At 40.6% G+C, this 22,746-nt stretch overlaps 1 long non-coding RNA gene across 1 annotated transcript in view; it reads right to left on the reverse strand.

Moving 5' to 3' along the window:
* The window catches only part of LOC140634969 (uncharacterized), a 76,928-nt gene extending 54,182 nt beyond the window's left edge, over nt 1-22,746 (reverse strand). Inside the window, exons 1-4 of the long non-coding RNA XR_012032297.1 lie at nt 22,504-22,746; nt 18,052-19,791; nt 7,782-7,966; nt 187-4,716 (exon numbers count right to left, since the gene is read on the reverse strand). This is a non-coding gene — a long non-coding RNA (uncharacterized lncRNA). The remainder of the gene's footprint in view (nt 1-186; nt 4,717-7,781; nt 7,967-18,051; nt 19,792-22,503) is intronic.

Genomic DNA, 22,746 nt, shown 5'->3' on the forward strand with positions numbered 1-22,746 from the left:
AAGAACAAAAAGGGTGCAAATGGAATCTTTTCTTTGCATGTTACCTGTGTGTGGTCTCTAACTGACACAGAGCTGGCCAGCGAAAGCCCACAAGCCTTACTTTTCCATTTCTAAAGGATTGTAATCAAGAAGAAGAAAAGTGTATGACAGAGACTGTGTACGGCCCACAAAGCCTCAAATATTTACCATCTGGCCTTCTGGGGGAAAAGAGGAGGTTGTCAACACCGTGCTAAAACTAAAAGAAAACATGACTTATTGTCTTAAAATATAAATGAAAACCCGTGGTATGCCAGGCATACATAAATTTTTTTTTGCAATTTACTTCTTGTAAAGCTCTTTCAAGTAGGTAAACTGGAAATTGAGGTACAGAGAAGTTAAGCAACTTGCACAAGACCACATAGCTTTTAAAATTTAGTGGCAGTCTGGTTCCAGAACCCTTGTTCTTTGCTGTTATCCTCCTCTTTATTCCTAATTTATATTTTGATTTCTCATATTTCATAGCATTTTCTGAAGAAACGATTTTCTGAATCTTAATAATGAACTAATAAAATTACCATTCAGTTAGTCATATGGTTTCATTTGAATTTTACTTGACATATACTCACACACACGCACATACACACATATGTATAGCTGCATCTTTCAGCAAATGAGACTTGTACCAGGCAGTGATGTCATCTCTGACTCAGGACAGTAAAGGGAGTGCTGTGAAATGGTTGTTATTTAAAATGGATGTAAGGTCTGCTGCTTTGGGAACCACTGCCATGGAGGGGAGGAAGGGAAGGGTTGAGCTTGCCACTGTAGGAGACATAGGATTAAGGGCCATGGGGGCAGGAGGGGAACATGGTAACAAGGAAGTCAGTGCAGGAGAGATGTGCAAGGTATGAGGTGTCTTGGTTTCTTAGAAACAGCCTGAAGTGGAGATTCTGGGGCAGGTGATTTGTTAAAGGAGTGCTTGTAGAGAAAATCTATAAGGAGGTGAGGGGCAAAGGATCAACAGGGAAAGAAGCGAAGTGAAGATGGGAGTTAGTTACCATCTGGCCTCAAACCAACCCCATGGGACCCTCTGGAGCATGACCAGCCCCCACAGCACCAAGGCAGCCTTTTCAGTCAGGAGTCATATGTGCATTCCCATCAGCTCAGAGCTATTCTCTGGAGAGGCACTTTGCTGTGAGCCCTCAGCAATGTGGGGAGCACCCAGAGGAAGAGTGTATAGCCTGAGGAAGGGCCCCTAGGTGGGCCATCCATGGCATTCCCTTGGCATCTGCTGCAGCCCCAGTGGCTGGTAAGATAGAGACTAAACATGTTCCTTGGAGAAATCAAACACAAGGTCATGCTGAGGACAAGTACAGCTAGAGCAGTGTGTGTAGAGGCATTGGGAAGGAAATCTGATTGAATCAGGTGGAAGACTGGAGGTGGGGACAAGAAGTTTAGACCACATTTTAAAAAACTTGGATTGCAAAGGAAATCTGAAAATAAAGTACCAGCTAGAGGAACATGTGGAGATAAACATTAAGTTCTGAATACGTCCTAGGCCATAGCTTCTTCTGAGCGGTTACATACCTGCAGGTTGCCATGTCTTGTTCCTGCTCTGGCCACATCTAATTCAATCTGGGATGGTTGGGTGTCTAATCTATATAGGTTGCCATTAGTCTGGCAAACGAGTCTTGCTGATGGCATAAATGGTGACTGACCAAACTAATCTTACCTTTACTTTTGGGGATCTTGAATGTGAGTCTGACTTTGTAGAGCAGAGATGGGACAGCTGAGTCATGAGTTGGCACCAGAGTTGCTTCTAGACCATCTGCACTGTCTTGAATCATTAGAGCACCTGCTGTTCACCAATGAGCCACAACTTTCCACTGCTCCTGGTGGGGCACTGCTAGGACTGTTTCCTCCCTTGGTCTGTGGTGCCTTATACTAAATCCTCATTAACTAAGATATCCAAAGGATAGGTTCCATTTCTGACCATCTTGAAGAGCCTAACCCATGGCAGGTGTTATGGGGGGACAGAGGAGGGATTTGCATTGTGTTACATCCAATCTAAAATACCATCATTTGTAAGGCACACCCCCATTTTATGTTCCAAGAAAGAAAAAAAAATCTTCCTTAAGAATAGCAAGTTGTAAGAAACATCCTGATTTCAGAGATGTTAAGTGTGAAAAATGTATATCTTAGAATTGATGAAATACAGCATATTCAGAAAGTGAGACCTGGGATGTTTATAGATTGAGTGGAGGGAACTGTTCGACAGACAGAAGATGAAGATACATCAGGAGGGAAAGTGGGATAAATAATCAAGCAAGGTCCCCACAGAAGCAGGGGGAGGCGGCTCAAGGACACAGAGGAAAGTCTCCATCCTCAGGAAATGTACGGTGGGGCATGCAGACATGTGTAGGCAGGGGAGAGAAGGGATGTCTAGAAAGCTTGGGCCTTGGGCCTCTCTTTTCTCAATATTTAAGAGCAATTTTGTGTTTCATTTTGAAATTATATCAGGGTGTTTTTCATGAGTTCTTTTATAAGCCCAGACTCATGTTTCTGAGTGTTAACTGCATTTTACCAGTGATTTTAAGAGACAGCTGAAAACATAAGGATGTAGAATTTAGTGTTTAATAAAGGACAAACTCCAATACAAGAATGCTGCTTATGTGATCACCCTGCACTTCAGCAGAATTGTGAAAAATAAATTTCATACGATATTACCGAATGATGTAATTGCAGATTATAATGTTTAACAAAAATATCGAGAGCTCAGAAGTGCAATGCTAGAAAAGCTTGAGTCCATGTAAGGCTTATTACATCTCCAAAGGCCAGAGAGTTCAGCTGAACCCATCACTTGATGTATAGACGAGACAATGAGGCCAGCAGGTGACATAACTTGTCTGGAGTCACAGACAGTGTGGGGAACCAAGTCTTCAGGGCTTCTCTTCTGGGACAACAGGGCTATCCCCCATGCCACTCCATCACTCACTTTGCAGTTTTATAAATTCTCTCTTCAGATGAAGTGTTGGCATTTTTGAATAAAGTTACATGTGTTCATGGTTTGCTTCCCATAAAGACAGCCATTTTACTAATATTCAGCTCAAGGTAAAGAGATTGTTACATTGGGGAATTTGACCCTCAGTGCACCAGCATCACATTGGTACATGACTTTGGTTTATTATCAGTGGTCATTAGCTCACCACGGGCAGAGACTGTAAGTGTGCTCTTCATTCTGTGCAGCTGGGTCTTAACCTCAGGGCCATACCTTACTTGGAGCTTAGCTTTGTGCGACTTTACAGATGACTGAACTTTTGGATGTCCCATCATCTCAGGGGAAACCACCCTCTGCTAAGCTGGCTGCTGAGGATCTCACAAATGGACTGAGAGAGACCTTCCAGGCATGTTCTTCAGCAGTTATACTGAAGGTATAACTTAGGTATGCTTAGGTATGTTGTAGCATCTATTCTCTGTGTTCTTGCTGATGTCTCAGGCTGGTAGCATCTCTACCTGCCAACCTCTCCAAATGCCTCTCCAGCTGCAGAACTGCCCGGTAGTTAGCAGATGACTGCTGTTTACAGGTGCCGAGGTGGGTAAGGCATTGGCTTCCAGCAGAGCCCCAAAACATCCTGGTCTCTGGCGTCGGGGTTTCACAGTCCAGTGGAAGGGAAATAGAGCAGATGCACATACAGAAATCCTACATCACAAATAACTGAAACGGATTGTTCTGACATGGAAGAGGAGGGGCAGTGATGGTAAATGGCATGGAAGGTGCCTCTGAGCAGGTTAACACTCAGGATGACACCCAAAAATATTTTAAGCCTCTGTGATATCCACATGTTCATCATTTTCAGCAAAAATCTTGGCGTTTCCAGTTTGGGACCTTCTGTTTATGGCGTCCCCTTCAAGATAATTCATTCTTTTTCCATGCCCCATGACCAAATTCCCCATCTCTCCTCTTATCAAATATCAAATACAAAATGACCTGAAAACACATTTTTGCATCAGAAGTAGCTTTCATTTACAAGATGTAAGTGTATTATATATATACATATGTCAATATACCAGACCTTGATATAGAAATGTTTGGCTAGGACACACAGTGCTCTTGTCCAGTCTGAAGGCAGGCTGGGTGGTGATCTAGGGGATTAAATGCATCAATTGCATTCAAATGGTTGAATTTAAAATAACAGGATCCATTTTAAGCCAATTGTTTTTGCCATTCCATAAACTCACAACTGTAAACTCACAATCCTGAGATTATTTTGCCCATTCAGCCACCTGAATGGCCTCTCCAACTCCATTCTTCAAAGTCAGGGGCCAAATTACCCTCGCAGGTCCAGCCTCTGGGCTAGCATGTGGTATATAAGAAGGCACAGGGCAACTGTTCTTGGATATTCGTAATTTATTTACCCAAATGGTCTGAGGATGCTAGAAAGTTACTCTCTCAGTTGTTGAAACACACAAGCACAGGAAGAACATACATCTCGGGTAGAAGTTGGCTTAGATGTGACATTTGTTTTAATGAATGTTCACTTGTCTGTATTAACAATTTCAAGACTCAGGAAACATGCCTGAGTTTGGAAAATCAGACTAGAAGTCAAGGGGGTGAATGGTGCAGGAAGAAGACCACTTGACATGCCATCACACAGTCTTGGCCCATTGTCCAGCTCATATCCTTTCCAGCTGTGGGCCTCAGGCAAGCAACTCCACTCCCTGGTGCCTCATACTCAGCATCTATAACAGTGGAAACATATCACCTACCTATCTCTCTGTCTGGGGATTACGGGAGGCTACCCATGTAGTTGTTGTTTATCATGGTGGTATTTATTATGTATGGAAGTAATATTACAAAGGCTGTGGAAATATGTTTTCTCAAAAGCCACGAGCCCCTCAACTCTTTTGTTTTACTACAGACCCTAATAAGTATTTGGTTTATATCATATGGCCTGAATTTTGATAGCCATTAAACAAATAAGTTGGTATATCAATGAAGCCTAGGTTCTATGTTTTATGGGAAAACATTAGAGGTGGACAGGGCCAGTCATTCACTTAGATGCTGTTCCTTTATAAATTGTAACATAAATTTAAGAACTGTATTTCATACCCAGAAAGTACTATTTAAAGTCTCACAAGTGGGGCACCTGGGTGGCTCAGTCAGTTGAGTGTTCAACTTTTGGTTTTGGCTCAGGTCATGATCTCAGGGTCGTGAGACTGAGCCCTACACCACGCTCTGCACTCAGCATAGAACCTGCTGGACATTCTTTACCTCTTCATATCCCTCCCCTTCTGCTCCTCCTACCACTTGCTCTCTCTCTCTGTCTCTCTGTCTCTCAGATAAATAAATAAAATCTCTTAAAAATAAAGTCTCACAGTGCTGAGATAGGCAGAGGAACATCAGAGAGGGTCTGAGAAGGGGATTTCAAACTGGGTTCCTTGGAACCCTGGTTCTGTGGCCATAACCCAGAGGTCACATGGTGTTTGTGACTACAGTGTCATTTCCATGATCCCATCTACGTTTTTCCATCCTTCTATGTGCCACCAGTACCTCAGGTTCCATTAACAGACTATCTTGGGAATGGCCTCTTCTTGTCTTAAAGCCCTCATTATTCATGTATGTCTATGCGTTCCTTGTCATTCCAATGAATATACTTGAAGGTCTGGCCTGAATATGCACTGCAAAATGTTGATTGTTTCCTTGTTACCCCTATCTATATCCTTCATTCTCTGCCTGGCCCTCTCCAGCAGGTCCCTTTGTGTCCTTGTTTTAGGAAGGATGGTCTCAACTAGATCAACATTCTGGAGGCTTGGGGAACCTCTGGAACTCCATTTATGCTGAACTAGAATCTAAATTGAAAATGACCAGGGCATGGGTGTAGGCACATCTCCATCTGTGATGGATCAGTGTGAGGGTAGGTTCAGTTAAACCATGCCATGTCCTGTGTCCAGGAAGCCACAGGAAGACACTTGGCCATTATTTAATTTATTAAGTAAGAAATTGACTACATTTATTTTTCTATGATTAAATATAGTTAGGTTGAGAGTTTTAGTAAATAAAACTTTTAAGTATGTGTAATTAATGGCAAATATTTTGCTCAGAGACTCTCAACAGATCATTTGTGATTAATCAGTTGCCTCTGAAGGTTAATCAAATAAAATAACCACTTTTTCATTGACAACACTCTCAATACATACATATACACACATACTCATGTGCACACACTGGCATTTCACATATTTGGCCCTAACCAAAATTATTTCCTCCCAAGTTTGCCACTGCAAATGTTTCTTGAAATCATAATTCATTCTTTTTCCATGCCCCATGACCAAATTCCCCATCTCTCCTCTTATCAAATATCAAATACAAAATGACCTGAAAACACATTTTTGCATCAGAAGTAGCTTTCATTTACAAGATGTAAGTGTAATATATATCAATATATGTCAATATACCAGACCTTGATGTAGAAATATTTGGCTAGGACACACAGTGCTCTTGTCCAGTCTGAAGGCAGGCTGGGTGGTGATCTAGGGGATTAAATGCATCAACTGGATTCAAATGGTTGAATTTAAAATAATAGGATCCATTTTAAGCCAATTGTTTTTGCCATTCCATAAACTCACAACTGTAAACTCACAATCCTGAGATTATTTTGCTAATGCATTAGATACAGAGAGAAAAATGAGTAAATTGGTCCTTTAACTTTAATCTTCCATGTTGAGGAAAATTCAGAAAGCCTAAATGAAAGCTCTTTTTAAGAAGTAGCCTCATAAATTTTAGCAAAGGTTATCTTCTCCCTTGTTGTAGGAGGACATCTATAGAATAAAACAAAATGGCAAAGCCTATGCCTATTTTGAAACCCATAGGGACAACCTCAGAACTAGGGGCAAGGAGGGGGAGTTGGCATCTGGCAGTGGTTGTCTCACAGCAGCAGAACAAAAAGCTCCCCACTCTCCCTCTCTGCTTCTGCTCTCAGCCTGGCCCCTAATGTAGCCTCTCCAACTTATGGGCCATTTACAAACCAAGTGTTCCCAGACTTCTAATTGGCTTTAAGGTTCCTATAAAACTTCCATCAGCTTGTGGCAGGTTTCAGAAAATGGACATTTATTTATTTAAGATTTTATTCAGGAGAGACACAGAGAGAGAGGTAGACACACAGGCAGAGGGAGAAATAGGCTCCCTGCAGGGATCCTGATGCGGGACTTGATCCCAGGACCTTGGGATCACACCCTGAGCCGAAGGTAGACACTCAACCGCTGAGCCACCCAGGCATCCCAGAAAATGGACTTTTAAAAGAAGCCAAAAAAGGCTTCTTTGGAGCCTTTAAGTAGCTTTGAAATAAAATATAAATTCTCAGCTCTGAACGAATTATCTGTGACAAAAATGACAAATATAAAACATTCCATCCTTATCCAATTGTTCTGGATAATTTCTGAAGCATCATCAACCATTTTTCCCTTATGTAATATCCTTTCAGTATAATTTAACCTCTCTTAATAGTGAATCCAAAACAAAGATTATAATAGTAATCAAAGAAGGAGAAGTAGCCTCAAGGTAAAAGTAGTATTTTTAATCCATCAAATAGTTGACATCTACCTTGCCTACCTAATTTACCGAGATAAATACTAGTACATTGTGAAATGGTATATAAACATAAGGGACTAATTTCATGTTATGGTTCTGATTTTTTTATTATTATTCTTACTGTGGCTAGGAGTTTGGTGTGGGCCTGTAACCAGCCAGAGAATCTTTTGGAAGAAGTAACAGATGACTATCTAGAATTGCACAGGAAAACACCAACCGTTTCCTTCGTGCCTTCCCTCGCATTCCTGAAGACTGTCAGATAGTATTCCGCTTCTGTGAGTTCCATTTGATTATTGTACTGCTTTCTTTAAATCTCACCAGGTAGGAAGGCTCCTTGCAATATTATTCAGCAATTCATTCACCAAACATCTCTGGGTAGCTGCTTGTGTGCTAGGGCCAGATCTATGTGAACAAAACAAAAATCTCTGCCATTATGAAATTTGTAAACTACAGGGGACAGACTATAATCAACATAGATTGAAACCAGGTGGATGAGTCAGTTAGAAAATGATACATAGGTCTAAAAAATAGAAAACACAGAACAGGTTGAGGAGGTCTGGGAGAGTGGGGAGTGACCAAGACAAGCTTCACTGAGCTGGTGACATTTAAGCAACCACCAGAAGGAGTTGAAGGAGAACCGAGCAGTTTCCAGGCAAAGGAATAACCAGTGCAAAGGGCCTGAGGGGAGAGCCTGCACAGCTTGCTTGAGGAGCAGTGACAAGGCCGATTTGGCTGGAACAAAATGAGTAAGAGGTGAGTACAGGGAGATATAAATCACAAAGACTGAGGTGGATTAACTAGGAGTAGTTACCAGATCTTGAGGGCCTTCTAGGCCAAGAGGACTCACTTTTTTATTTTTCCTCTTAGTGAGCTGGGATACTTCAGAGTATAGAGGAAAGGAACATTATGATCTGATTTGTCCTTTGAAAGAATCCTCCTGGTCATAGTGCTGAAAATAAATATGGTAGTGTGTAATTTTAGAAACACAGAGACCAGCCAGAAGGGTATTCTAACAATCCAGGCAATATATCATAGTATCTGGCCTAGTGTGGTGGAGGAGGAAGTAGTGAGCAGTGGTACGATTCTGGATATAATTGGAAGGTAGAACTAACAGGACTTCCCTTCAGATGCGATGTGGCATGTTGGATGGGCAGTAGGCAGGGGCCACTCCCAGCTGATATGCCAGTTATGTTTCCTACAGGCAGCTTCTTGGGAACTATGATGCAGAGTTACTGAAACATCTTTAGGTTATTTTGTTAAAGTGCCCTTTAGAAAATTTTACCAATTGACCTTCCCACCAACTGTTTTAATTTGGATTTGTTTAATCAGTACTGAGTTTGATCTTTTTTCATGTATTTATTGGATATTTGTTGTTTTTCTTTATTGTATACTCAGATGTTTTCCCATTGATACAAATGTTAACTAGGCAATATACTATATTCCCACATATCCTGGGCTGACCACTACCTATTATTTTCAGCCATTTTATGATTATTTCCATGTGTTTATTTTTTTCAGATAAAATATGGAATTGTTTTGTTCAGTGATGTCATCCTGTTGGGAATTATACAGAAATTATACATATTTAATTTATAGATAATTACGGAGATTTGACATCTTTCCTTTTAATAATTTATTTTTCAGTATTTGTTTTGTAAATGATCACCTCATAAGCTTCCTTATTCTTCCTAATTTTTGTTCATATGTTAACCCTAGGTTTTCAATATGTAAAAGTGTGTCCATAAAAAATAACCATACTTTTGCTTCCTTTTTTCCATTGTTAATAGCTCTTATTTCATTCTTTTTGTCTAATTGCACTTGTCAGCATGTTTAAATTAATGATAAAAGAAATTCGTGAATCCTAAACTGATTCTCATTGTAATTCAAAGGATACTGTTTTTTGTTTTTACCATTATGCTTGGTGTTTCTAATTTATATATAAATACATTTAACAACAATGTTTCAGAAAAAATAAAGAATTTAGAAAATGGTTTCTTGACATCAATTAAAATGGTCATTTTTCTCTTTTGTCTAACTACCATGGTTGAACATCTTTGCATTTTGGCACTTAGGGATGAATCCCATTTGATTATTACTTTTAAAATATAATTAATATCTTTCAGTTAATGCTATAAAGAATAGTCACTTAGCAAATCAGGGCAACAACATATGATTTTGGCTTTGCTTCCAGTGGCTCCCATTTGTTAAATTAATAATGAAAACTATCTACAAATAAAACACTATGTAAGGAAGTTCATAATATCATGGACAAAGTTTACTCTTACATTTTGGATAATTTTGAAAACATGATTGGCAGCAAAATCTTAACACTTCAACTTTTTGGCATGAACTAAAAAATGAGATGAAATCCACTTGAGGCTTTAGAAATAGTAGGGAATAGGGATCCCTGGGTGGCGCAGTGGTTTGGCACCCGCCTTTGGCCCAGGGCGTGCTCCTGGAGACCCAGGATCGAATCCCACGTCAGGCTCCCGGTGCATGGAGCCTGCTTCTCCCTCTGCCTATGTCTCTGCCTCTCTCTCTCTCTCCCTGTGTGACTATCATAAATAAATAAAAATTTTAAAAAAAAGAAATAGTAGGGAATAATTACAAAGTTTCTGTTAGAATGATTAAAGCAAAAGCATGTCACATCCTTAACTCCCATTGAAAAAGGCCAGCAACCAGGAGCTACTTGGCATGCCTTCCTTTCCCAAATAGATATGTTTAAGTGGAAAATTCAACATATCAAATGGTACGTTACTTGGCATTAGTTGCTTTATCTTTCAACCTCAAAAGAAGAAAGAAAACCTCTAGGGGACATATATTTGTAGGGGCCAAATCACATTTACTTTCCCTCATGTATGATAATTAGATCAATGTCAAGGATCTAGTTTTGATTAAAGAAAAAAAAGACAAGGTCTGGGAAAAGGGATGTATAGTGGGGCACGGAGATTTTTAGGTCAGCATAAACACTCTGGATGGTGAATATGTGTACTATAGTGTTGTACATTTTTGTCCAAACCTATAGAGTGGATGTGAGCAACATGAAGACTGAGCCCTAATGCCATGCAGGGACTTCTGGTGATGATGGGTCCATGTAAAACCTGCACCCCTTCGGTGGGGGATGGTAATAGTAGCGGAGGCTGTGCATGTTGGGAGGTAGAAAGTATATGAGAAATTCCTATACATTTGGCCCAGTTTTGCTGCAGTCCTAAAACTGTTTTATTTTATTTAAATTCTATTTGTCAACATATAGTGTAACACCCAGTGCTCATCTCATCATGTGCCCTTTTTAATGCCCATCACCCAGTTACCCCATCTGCCCACCCACTTCTTCTGCAACCCTTTGTTTCTCAGAGCTAGAGACTCTCATGGTTTGTCTTCCTCTCTAATTTTTCCCCATTCAGTTTCCCTTCTTTCCCTTATGGTCCCTTTTACTATTTCTTATATTCCACCTGAGTGATACTATATAATAATTGTCTTTCTCCGATTGATTTATTATTTCACTCAGCATAATATCTTCCAGTTCCATCCATGTTGATGTAAATGGTAGGTATTTATCCTTTCTGATGGTTGAGTAATACTCCATTGTATATATAAACCACATTTTCTTTATCCATTCATCTGTCACAGGACATCTTGGCTCCTACCACAATATGGATATTGTAGACATTGCTGCTTTGAACATCGGGGTGCAGATGTCCCAGCATTTCACTACTTCTGTATCTTTGGGGTAAGTACGCAGTAGTGCAACTGTGTGGCCATAGGGTAGCTCTATTTTTAACTTTGTGAGGACCCTCCATACTGTTTTCCAGAGTGGCTGCACCAGTTTGCATTCCCACCAACAGTGCCAGAGGGTTCCCTTTTCTCCACTTCCTCATCAACATTTGTTGTTTCCTGTCTTGTTAATTTTAGCCAGTCTCACTGGTGTAAGGTGTGAGGTGGTATCTCATTGTGGTTTTGATTTGTATTTCCCTGATGGCAAGTGATATAAAGCATTTTCTCATGTGCTTTTTGGCCATGTGTAGTTCTTCTTTGGAGAAATGTCTGCTCACGTCTTCTGTCCATTTCTTGATTGGATTGTTGAACTTGATAAATTCTTTATAAATCTTGGATACTAGCCCTTTATCTGATATGCCATTGGCAATATCTTCTCCCCATTCTGTAGTTTCCCATTTAATTTTGTTGACTGCTTCCCTTGCTGTGCAGAAGCTTTTTATCTTGATGAAGTCCCAATAGTTCATTATTGGTTTTGTTTCCCTTGTTTTTATAGACATGTCTTGCAAGAAGTTGCTGTGGCCGAGGTCAAAAAGGTTGCTGCCTGAGTTCTCCTCTAGGATTTTGATGGATTCCTGTCTCACATTTAAGCCTTTCATCCATTTTGAGTTTATCTTTGTATGTAGTGTAAGAGAATGGTCCAGGTTCATTCTTCTACATAGTTGCTCTCCAATTTTCCCAATGCCATTTATTGAAGACACTTTTTTTCCAGTGGATATTCTTTCCTGCTTTGTTGAAGATGAGTTGACTATAGAGTTGAGAGTACATTCCTGGGTTCTCTATTCTGTTCCATTGATCTATGTGTTTTTGTGCCAGTACCATACTGTCTTGATGATCACAGCTTTGTAATACAGCTTGAAGTCAGGCATTGTGATACCCCCAGGTTTGGTTTTCTTTTTCAACATTCCTCTGGCTATTCGAGGTCCACACAAATCTTAGGATTATTTGTTCCAACTCTGTGAAGAAAGTCCATGGTATTTTGATAGGAATTGCACTGAACATGTAAATTGCCCTGGGTAGCATAGACATTTTCACAGTATTTATTCTTCCAATCCATGAGCATGGAATGTTTTCCTATCTCTTTGTGTCTTCCTCAATTTCTTTCAGAAGTGTTCTATAGAGTACAGATCCTTTACCTCTTTGGTTAGTTTTATTCCTAGGTATCTTATGGTTTGGGGTGCAACTGTAAATGGGATTGATTCCTTAGTTTCTCTTTCTTCAGTCTCATCGTTTGTATATAGAAATGCAACTGATTCCTGTGCATTGACTTTGTATCCTGACACATTGCTGAATTGCTGTTTGAGTTCTAGCAGTTTTGGGGTGAAGTCTTTTGAATTCCCCATATACAATCATGTCATCTGTGAAGAGTGAGAGTTTAATTTTTTCTCTGCCAATCTGAATGACTTTTACTTCTTTTTTTGTCTGATTGCTGCGGTTAGGTCTTAGTACTATGCTGATCAACAGTGGTGAAAGTGGGCATCCCTGTCATTAAAACTATTTTTTTAATGTCTTAATAAAACAAACTGAAACAAGCAGGGCTGGTGGGGAGTCCTATTTTGGCCTCCTCAGTCTTGGTTTTAGCTTCTTTTGGCCACAATTTCTCCCCAAGCATCTCAAATCTATACACTTGGGTCTCTAGCCTGCTTTTGTAAGATTCTCTACCTTTAAACCTCTTTCTGGAAGGCCTTATTTTATGTGAATTTATGTCTTGCCTTTGGGACTGCCTCTCTGGTTTTCAGAGAAGGAAACCAGGGACAATAGACACGATGTAGAAACCCACAGACCAATTGGACAGGGATGAAGATGAAGGAGATCTCAGGTTCTATTAAAAACTGCATTTTAATATTTATAAGGCCAGAAAATGAATTCAATTTTTCAACCCTGAGTCCTAAACCCTGATCAAGACAAAGAGGAGATGTTGCATCTGCCATCTCGAGGTCTCTAACCTCATGCATACATGCAGGCCCACAGTTTATAGCAAATCTTCCTGCAAAGAGGCCTACCTATCCTACTAGCAAATTTTGTTTCCCAGATCCTAAAAAAATTATTTTCCCTCCAGAATATGTATTTTTTATCTTCCAATTCTGAATAATTCTTGCGAAGGCTCTTGTTGGGAGGATTTCCTCAGCATTTTTCACGTACAGTGAATCATTCTGTCTCTATGCTGCCTGACATTTTCTAATAAGAACTTCCCCTAGGCCTCAAGATGACTCTCCTGGTGAGAAGTCATGACATGTCTATTCATCTTCTGTCTTTCCAGAGTCTCAGGGACACCTGGTTTGTTGTAAAGAGGTACAAGTCTTGTACTTTCTGTCTCAACCACAGTGACACAATGAAAAAGGGCTCAGAAATGCCATGAGCACAATTCTAGTAGTTGGATCTCGGAGTTTTTCACAGTGAAAGATACAAACCTCTCTAAGCTTATGGGCTCAAGTGGAGAATATTTCCACAGTGGGCATGCAGGTGGGTGAACCTCCTCTTTGTAATATAAAAAGGGATTCTATATGTTTACAAGATGGTGTGATTTCCTGGGCACCATATCTAGGGATAATTTGTTCTTCATTTTATTCTACTCCCTCTTTCTCTCCTTCCCTGCATCACTTCCTTTACCCCTGCTGTCCCTTCTTCCTTCTTCTCTTCATGGGATACTTCCCTAGTGCCTCTCATATGCTATGCTAGGCTCTGTGGATGCAATGGTGAATGGAACCACCATATATCTTGGAGCTCACAGCCTAGTGAGGGAATAGAAATTAATCAAATGATTACATAAATCAGTATGTAATTACAAACATAATAACTACTGAGAAAAAAGAGAGAGTTGTGTAAGACCCACACTAGGAAATCAGGGGAGAGTCCCCTGCAATGGCTGAACTAAGATCATTTGAACTAAGATCATGAAAATGAGGAGATAAGTAGGTAAAGAAGGGAGTAGGGCAGCCCTTCTACCCTGAGGGCCCTGCATGTATGAAGGACAGAGGTGAGAGTAACCTTAGCTTAGAAGAGCCTGGTGAGGTATGCAGGGGCCAGATTGTGCTGGGCCATGAGATCAAAGTGAGGATTTTAGTTCAGAGCAAGGGGCAACAAGAAACCACTGAAAAGTTCTTGGTGGTGTGTGTGTGTGAGGGTTGGGGTGCTGAAGGGGTCAGGTCTGCATTCTTTTCTCTTTTTTTAAGAATTTATTTGAGAGAGAGAGAGAGAGAAAGAGAGAGAAAAGCAGGGGAGCAGAAGGAGAAACAGACTGTGCTGAGCAGGTAGCCATATATGGGGCTTGATCCTGGGACCCTGAGATCATGACCTGAGCTGAAGTCAGATGCTTAACTGACTAAGCCACCTAGGTGCCCCTCAGGTTTGCATTCCTGAAGATCATTTTGTTGCTGTTTGGGGAATGAATTAGGGAAGAGCAAGCATGCTATGAAAGGCCAGCTTGGGGTTCACAGTAGGATCTCCAGGGATTTGACCCACACTGAGAAGCAGTAGAAATGGAGAGAAAATGCTGGATTTGACAGAATGCAAAGTCTATAGTTCTCTGCCAAAGGTTAGATATGGAGGAACAAGAAAAGGAGCTGTCTAAAGAGGACTCCTGCCTTTCTGGCCTGCACCAATGGATGGTTGCTTATGCTATTCACTGCAAGAGGCAAGTGTAAGAACACAGAGGTGGTGGTGGTGTTGGTGATGGTAGAACTTGTCATTCATCCAGTTTTGGACATAATGAATTTGAGATACTTTTGAGAATAAAAAGAGAGACATAGAATAGAAGATTGGATCACTAGTTCTGGGGCAGAGAAGAGGTCTGGCCTGTAGATCTACAGCTTGGGGTCACTGGTACAGCATAGCTGCTACTGAAGTCAAAGGTATTGATCAGATTGCCCAAGAGGAGAGATGGCCTACAGAGTGAGGCAGAGGAGCCCAGTCCTGAGGAAGTCCTACATTAATCACTGGGTGATGCGTGGTGAGTGCACAAAGACGACAGAGGAAAAGGTGTGGCATCATGGAAGCCAGAGGAAGGAGGAAGTGGCCCATACTGGAAAATACAGGTGACAGGCCATGAAAAGTGAGGACTGAAAACATCTGGTGGAATTATGAACATGGAGGTCACCGAGGACTTTGGTAAACTTTGTAACCTTCAGCTTACCCAAAAGCATAAAAGCACACATTGCTCCATGGGCCACTGAGAAAAGCAGGTCCTAAGTAGAAATGCAAAAACTTAAAGTAACTTATTAACAGGGATGGTTTATTTTATAATGACTTCTTGAAACAAAACAAAATAAATCAAAAATGATAAATAATACATTGGAATGATTGAAATCTGAGAAGATACAACTGCAGACATGTGTTTTCCTATTTTGTATTTTAGTTTTGTATTAATATGCTATCTTTTTTTAAGAAGCCGAAAATAGCCAAGGGTCTTGTTGAAAACTGCAGCAGAATACATTCAGTAGTGGCTATAAAACAACCAGCCAATCAACCAAACAAAAATAAATAAAAAACAGAAGATATTTTCAAGTGTGCAGGCTTAGAAAAGATTCTTGTCAATTAGTGTTTTCAGCCAAAATAATCTAGGTTGATATCAAACAATTCAATAGCAGTGTTATTTTAAATAGTGCATAAAAGCATGTTCTTAGTGACTTGTGATTCCTGCCCAAAGATATTTTTTTCCTAAAAGCAACTGATGAGATCCTGTTTCTCCCATTTTTAGGCAGATGGGATTTCAGTGAACATCCTTCCTTTATTCTTTATGCTTGGATCTAGGGACGCTATCTGGTCAGTACCTTCAAATGTGTAATCAACGATTGTTCAATATTCCCCCTTGCCCCAAATGGCCCTCTTGGATAAGCTCTAAAAGTATTCTTCCAATGAAGTCAGTGGAATTCCCAATTTTCACGTCTTATGCTGTTCCCTATCTTTAATGAACTTCCTGGAAGTTTGCTATTCCAGAGATCTGGTCAGTAATGGGGGAATTCCTCTAGACCAGAGATTAGCAAATTAAGCTCAAAACAACCATATAAATAGATATTCATTGTTTTAATTTTAAAGATGGAAAGATAGACTCAAAGTGCTTAAGTGCTTTACACAAAATCATTCACTGTGTCAGAACAGGACTTGAACTTGGATCTTCTGATACCTAATAAATACCTAATTTCCTCGTGTCACTATCGACTGCTTCCTAGACCGAGTAGTTGGTGGCTTTCTGAGCTGTCGTTTTTATACAGAGGGTTATCTCTGGCATTAATACTGACACCACCCTGAAGAGAAAGCCCTTTGTTCTTGGTCCTAATCTGGTGTAGGTCAGGAAGCAGTGGAGTGCATTGGAGGTCTATTCATATTCCCTCTGCAGACCTTGGCTAACCCTAGGCTGCTCTTCAAGATGGTAGCCAAAACATTGCCAAGGAGGGCAGAGTACAAATTGTTCCAAGCACTGAAATCATGGCTGAGGAGAGCAGATCACTGGCAAAACTAAAGACACAGAAAAAAAGTTTCTTTGAACAGAAAGGAAATAAAAGATAGGAACGTGGAATGTGAGGGATGAAGAAAAAACAGCAGAAAACATAAAAGTTGAGGGTAAATATTACAGACTATCCTCTTGAATTTTTAAAGCTATATTAGGTGATTGAAGCAACAATTATAAGAACATGTTATAGTTAATTACACTATGAAGGGGAGAGAATTAACATCTGATAAAGCAGACTTTAGAACAAAGAAACCTTTAAGGGTCAAAGAGTACACTCATGCATTGGCACGTAAAGGTGGAGAAATCTGAATTGGGTCTGTGGGTCATACCAATGTCAATTTCCTGGTTTTGATAGTGTGCTTAGAACTATGTTTCTGTTGATGTTAACATTGGGGTAAAGGACCTTTCTGTGCTATTTTTGCAACTTCCTGTGAACCTAGAATTATTTCAAAACAAAGTTACAGAAACACTGAACAGCAAACATAATAAAAATTATCTTCCTCCCTCCCTAATACTCAGCTTCAATATGATTTAGGTTTTTTATCATCTTTTTTTGTGTAAATATGAACATATCAAAAATAAATAAATAAATATGAACATATCTGCAAAAAGGGTTTACCATGTTCACACATTTTTTTTTACCATTTTTTAATTTAACAATATGTCATGAGTAGGTTTCCTTGTTTAAAAATTTTTTCCCGGGGATCCCTGGGTGGCGCAGCGGTTTGGCGCCTGCCTTTGGCCCAGGGCGCGATCCTGGAGCCCCGGGATCGAATCCCACGTCGGACTCCCAGTGCATGGAGCCTGCTTCTCCCTCTGCCTATGTCTCTGCCTCTCTCTCTTTCTGTGTGACTATCATAAATAAATAAAAATTAAAAAAAATTAAAAAAAAAAAAATAAAAAAAAAAAATAAAAATAAAAATTTTTTCCCTGTATTATCTTAAAATGTCTAATTGGTATTAAATAGATGAAAACAACCTAGTTGTTTTTCAAACTCTTTCAAATAGCAGAAGACTTCTTAAACCCCAGGATTAGAGGGAGATAAATGTAGAGCTGCTCTTTTCCGAGTGGTGGACAGAAGACCCAGGAATAATCTGTATGGTCTTTTCAGTTGTGTCCTATAATGGCCCCTGACACATCTCTAGCAGACCTTAAGGCTCTGAGAATGCAGGTGAAAAAGTGTGTCATTTTAAAAGAAGAATGACAAAAATGATGTATTAGATACACTTAGTGCTACATTTTTAATTGTGAACTTTATCCTTACCCTTTCCCAGATGTGGTAGTCACCTTGGCCTCATATTTCACTTTATAAGGAAACGAGAAACATAAATGTTTGAGATGCAGTCGCTATGGTGATAAAGAGTTGGGGGAATTAGTTAGTTGACCTTGTTTGTGTCTCCCAGAACTTTGCATTTAAAATTCCTACTTTCCTAAACTGTGTCGCTATAGACTCAAGCCGTCCATCTTGACAACTGAGTGTTACACAGCAATATATTTTCATCTAAAGAAATTAGTTATTGGCATAACACTCCTAGCAATGCAGAGTTTTTCTTATTGAAATTGAAAATATGTCAAGACCTCCACAATCTTTCTGGTAGTAATTAACCTAAGCATGCCCTATATGGTTTTTGCTAATATAGATAATTTGTAAATATGGCACAATTTCTTTAGAAGTTTGAGCATTTAATAAAATAGGCAACTATGATATATAGATCTAGCTATAAAAAATGCCTCTTACAAAGGCACGTACTAAAAATTATATTTAGACTGCAGCTTCCTAAGAAAACAATTAATGCACCATATCTAGCAACACATACTTTTGCTATAACCGAATGGAAAGGCAATGTTCTCGCAGCAAGACACGCCTTTGGCAATTCATCCCATTTGCAGAAGTCTCAGGTGCCAAATTTGCTACTAATCAGGTTTTCTATCTCAGCTGACAGTCCTGGTGGACTGCCATGCTTTTATTTTCTTGTGCTATTTAATGTCACGATTCAGAACTTGAGAAAAGGTGGGATTGTCTCTACTTGGCGCACAATGTGAAAGGACAACCAGGCTTGTGTTGCTCCCCGTTTTCTGGAGAAAACTATGATTGATGCAAACTTTAAAAATCATTCCCAGATGACTCTAGCAATCATGCAAATATTAGGGTGTAATCACTTCAAGGAGCACCCCTCCTACACTTTATCAGAGCCCGCAAGCCCCCATCTCATGCCATTCTTTGTGCAAATCTCAATTACCTTGCTGCCTGGCCTAAAATGCAGTTCCAGGGGGTCTCAGAATTTCAGGGTGGATGCAGAGGCGCCTCAACCTCATTATTATTTCTTGTGACTTCCGATTAATCGTGTTCCATTTCAAGGACTGGGGCAAGTGCTTTCTGAAAAGCAGTCCAATGAAGCAATTAACAAAACTGAACCATTAACTCAACACATTCCTGTGCGATCTTGATTAGTGAAAGCAAGTAAATGACAAAAGAAGCCTGGACAAAGAAGATGCTGCTGGGGTGCCTGGGCTTTGCTGGACTTCCGGGGGCCTTTGTTGCTTCTCATGTGGAAATGACACGCTTTTCTGTGGACACGTGGGAAGAGGCATTGTACCCTTCTATACAAAGGCAAAGTTCATTCATGTGGCTTGAAGTTTCCTTCTTAATGCATTGGGACCTCCGTTTCCCATAAGGCAGGCAGATAATAGAGCAATTGCTCATTTGTGAGATCAGGGTTCTTCGTGTGTAGTTTGATTCAGAAGCAAGAATTGTGGCAAAGTGAAAGAGGGTCTGTGTGTTCTTAGTGAAATAAAAAAAATGGATGTAAATGATGTGCCAGGTAACTTGGAGTACACTAAGAGGCCCTGACCACTCAGGCTGGGATTTGCATACTGGGGCCAGGCTTCATAATACGAATTTGATTCACATTGTCCTCTCCTCCTTCTGAGCATCCCGGGGTCTACAATATATGGTCATCAATTTACAACCAGCACATCGTGTATTCTGAGCAGTTCACACTGGCTGCAACACAAAGCACATACTTATTAGTGACATAAATCAAGAGTTTCTGTGCCTGAATAAAGATTAATCTGTAATCTGCACCCAGAAAAGGAGAATGGGGAAAGCAGTGTTGGTTATCCCCACAGTAAACACAAACAACTCCCTTCCCTGCTGCACAGTGTGGATTCTGTTTCCACAGGAAGAAAAGGCAAACAGTAAAATCTGCCCATGGTTTAAATCAGTTAGGACCTCGGAGGACACCAGATGTGAGAGCTTTCTTTTTCTTAACTCTGATATATCTTCATGAAGGACACCTGGAAAAACAGAGTTTGCGACCAGCAGAAAGATAACAGGGAAGCCTTCTGCACGAATAAAACCTCTGTCTGCCAGATCTTTGCTGGGAATAGAGCTAAGTGTGATTTGTCTCTGCAAGAGACAGGCATGATCCAGGTGAGAAACGTGGGCTTGCAAATGGCTGCCTCCTGGGCAGCAAATGGGTTAAGAAAATGTTAAATGACTTGTAAGGCCCAGTTGAGTCAATCAGACTTTGGATGTCAAATATTCGCACAAGGGAAGTAAATAAATGCTCACAGGGCCTCTGAAAAGCACGCAGGTTCTTGGAAATTGGGGGCAGGGGGAATGTGTGGAATTCACTGGATGGGGAAAGCCGTCATCACCTGTTCCTGGCAGACCCTTGGTTGGGTGGGTTGGATGGACCATAGCGCTGATGAGGCCCAGCCTCCCAGATCTCCAGAGAATCAGTGGGCAGCGCTGTGGCCCAGGGCACACAGCCATACCTGCAGCACTGGACAGGCAACTCTCAGATGTGATCTTTACCTGCGGTGTGAGCACATTATGATTTCTCATAGGCTCGAGTCCCATCATCTCCAGGAACTCTACCCCACCCACTAAAGAGGATTCAGTTATGCACATGAAAAAAAAGAAAAAAAATAGGTGTCTTTGGGCACTGTTTGACAGCTGTCGAGTAAAGTGCCTTTACTTAAAGCAGAAAGCAGGGAACATGTCATTGTGAGTGGCACATAACAACTGCAAGGTCAAAAGAATAAGCTGCCTGAATAAAGGCATCCCCGTCCCAGGAACATAGTTCCCAAGGCTGTGATCTGTCAGGGATTTGAGAGGTTAAGCATGTTAGTACAGAGGGTATGTGTGCATGCACGTCTTTCTCCTAAACCACTTCTTTGGAACTCCCTGGGAGGCTGTTAAGCTTTTCCTGATGTAGTCAAGTGCTGAATCCACGGTTTGTTTTGTTTTGTTTTGTTTTCTCCTTTTACCTTTATAATATTCTGGGAAGTAACTAACTTTTTGTTTATTGCAAGAAGCATTAAAATGTTTATGGCTATCGCTTTCAGCTCCTCTTTCCACATACATTTGTTCGCAAGATGTCTGCGCAGTTTAATCAGGATCATACTCATCTAGTTTGTTAATTCTATTTCTAGGTTTGCATTTCTGTCTTTCATTTTCCTTCTTTTACAATGCTGTGTCAAAAAAAAAAAAAAAAAAAAAGGAGACAGACTAGTCTCTCTCACTCCCAATGAATCAGATCGTCTCCCATCCATCTGGTTAACTAAGACCATCAAATCAGCATCAATGAAAAGAACAAGCTTCAAGCTAATCACAGTTGCACTGAGAAAACAAGCCAGTGGAGGGACATCGCATCTTCACAGAGGCCCCCTGCTGGCCCGATGAGTTCCTTCTTCTGCCATCACTACAGCTCAACTGTCCTCACTCCTATCCCAGGCTGGACTCTCCTCTTGGGCCCCTCTTGTCTACTCAGGGGCAGCTCTCCACATTCTTTCTTCCCCTGTTCCTTTGATCACAAACAATTTTCCCTCCCATGTAGAAGACGAAAGAAGAAGAAAGAAGAAAGAAGAAAGAAGAAAGAAGAGGAAGAAGGAAGAAGGAAGAAGGAAGAAGGAAGAAGGAAGAAGGAAGAAGGAAGAAGGAAGAAGGAAGAAGAAGAAGAAGAAGAAGAAGAAGAAGAAGAAGAAGAAGAAGAAGAAGAATCATCATCATCTCTATGGACCTTATTCCAGGTTCTGTCTCATTTTCATGTTCCCTTTACAGAAAAACATCACAAAAGAATGACTGATTCTGTCTCTCTCCCTCTCCTATTCTCTTAAATCTGATTCATTTGAGCTTTTGTCTCACTGCTACCCCACAACTGCTCTTGCAAATGTCACCAGTGACCCCCCCTGTTGTTTACTTGGACTATCAGTAGTGTTTGGCACAGTTTCTTACTCCCTCTTCTTAGAAACTCTTCACTTGACTTTTGGATACCACATTCTGCTGGTTTCTCTTCAAACTCTCTGCTGACTCCCCCCGACCTTTTATCAGTGTTCTTGGTTGGACCCTTTTCATCTTGCTGACATCTTGCTTCAAAAGCCCAGGGCTCCAAACTTTGTGATCTTTTCCACTCTCATGACTTTAAATACTGTTATAATAATCAGAACTTTTATTTTCTGCATGCTGATACTTTGACCTCTAGGGCCTTGCTGACCCTGGTAGGTCTGCTGCTCTCAGAGCTAGCCAATTCCTGGAGACAGTAAACAACTTGCATGCCCATGAACTTGCCTTTCAATGCAAACCAACCAATCCAGAGCCACTCTCCCGCTACCCTGATCTTCCCCCGGGGCCAGGTGCCAGACCTAGAGATGCAGCTACGGGCCCTGCTGAAATTATTCCAAATAGCTGGTCCTTTCTTACCCCGCTTACCTTATCTTATCCATCCCTTTCCATGAATATCACAATAAAGGCTCTTGCTTGCAATTTCCCTCTCTGTACCTCCACCTCAATGTGATGCTTCCTTATGCGGCACTGTGTGCTGTGCCTCCTGTTACTAGAGAATTGTGAGGATGACAAACTTCTTCCTTCATGATAGTCAATTTCCGTATCTGCATGTCTTACCATACCTATTTTTTTTAAAAAATATTTTATTTATTTATTTGAGAGAGACAG

The sequence above is a fragment of the Canis lupus genome, chromosome 6 (assembly GCF_048164855.1).
Source record: "Canis lupus baileyi chromosome 6, mCanLup2.hap1, whole genome shotgun sequence".
Lineage (NCBI taxonomy): Eukaryota > Metazoa > Chordata > Mammalia > Carnivora > Canidae > Canis > Canis lupus.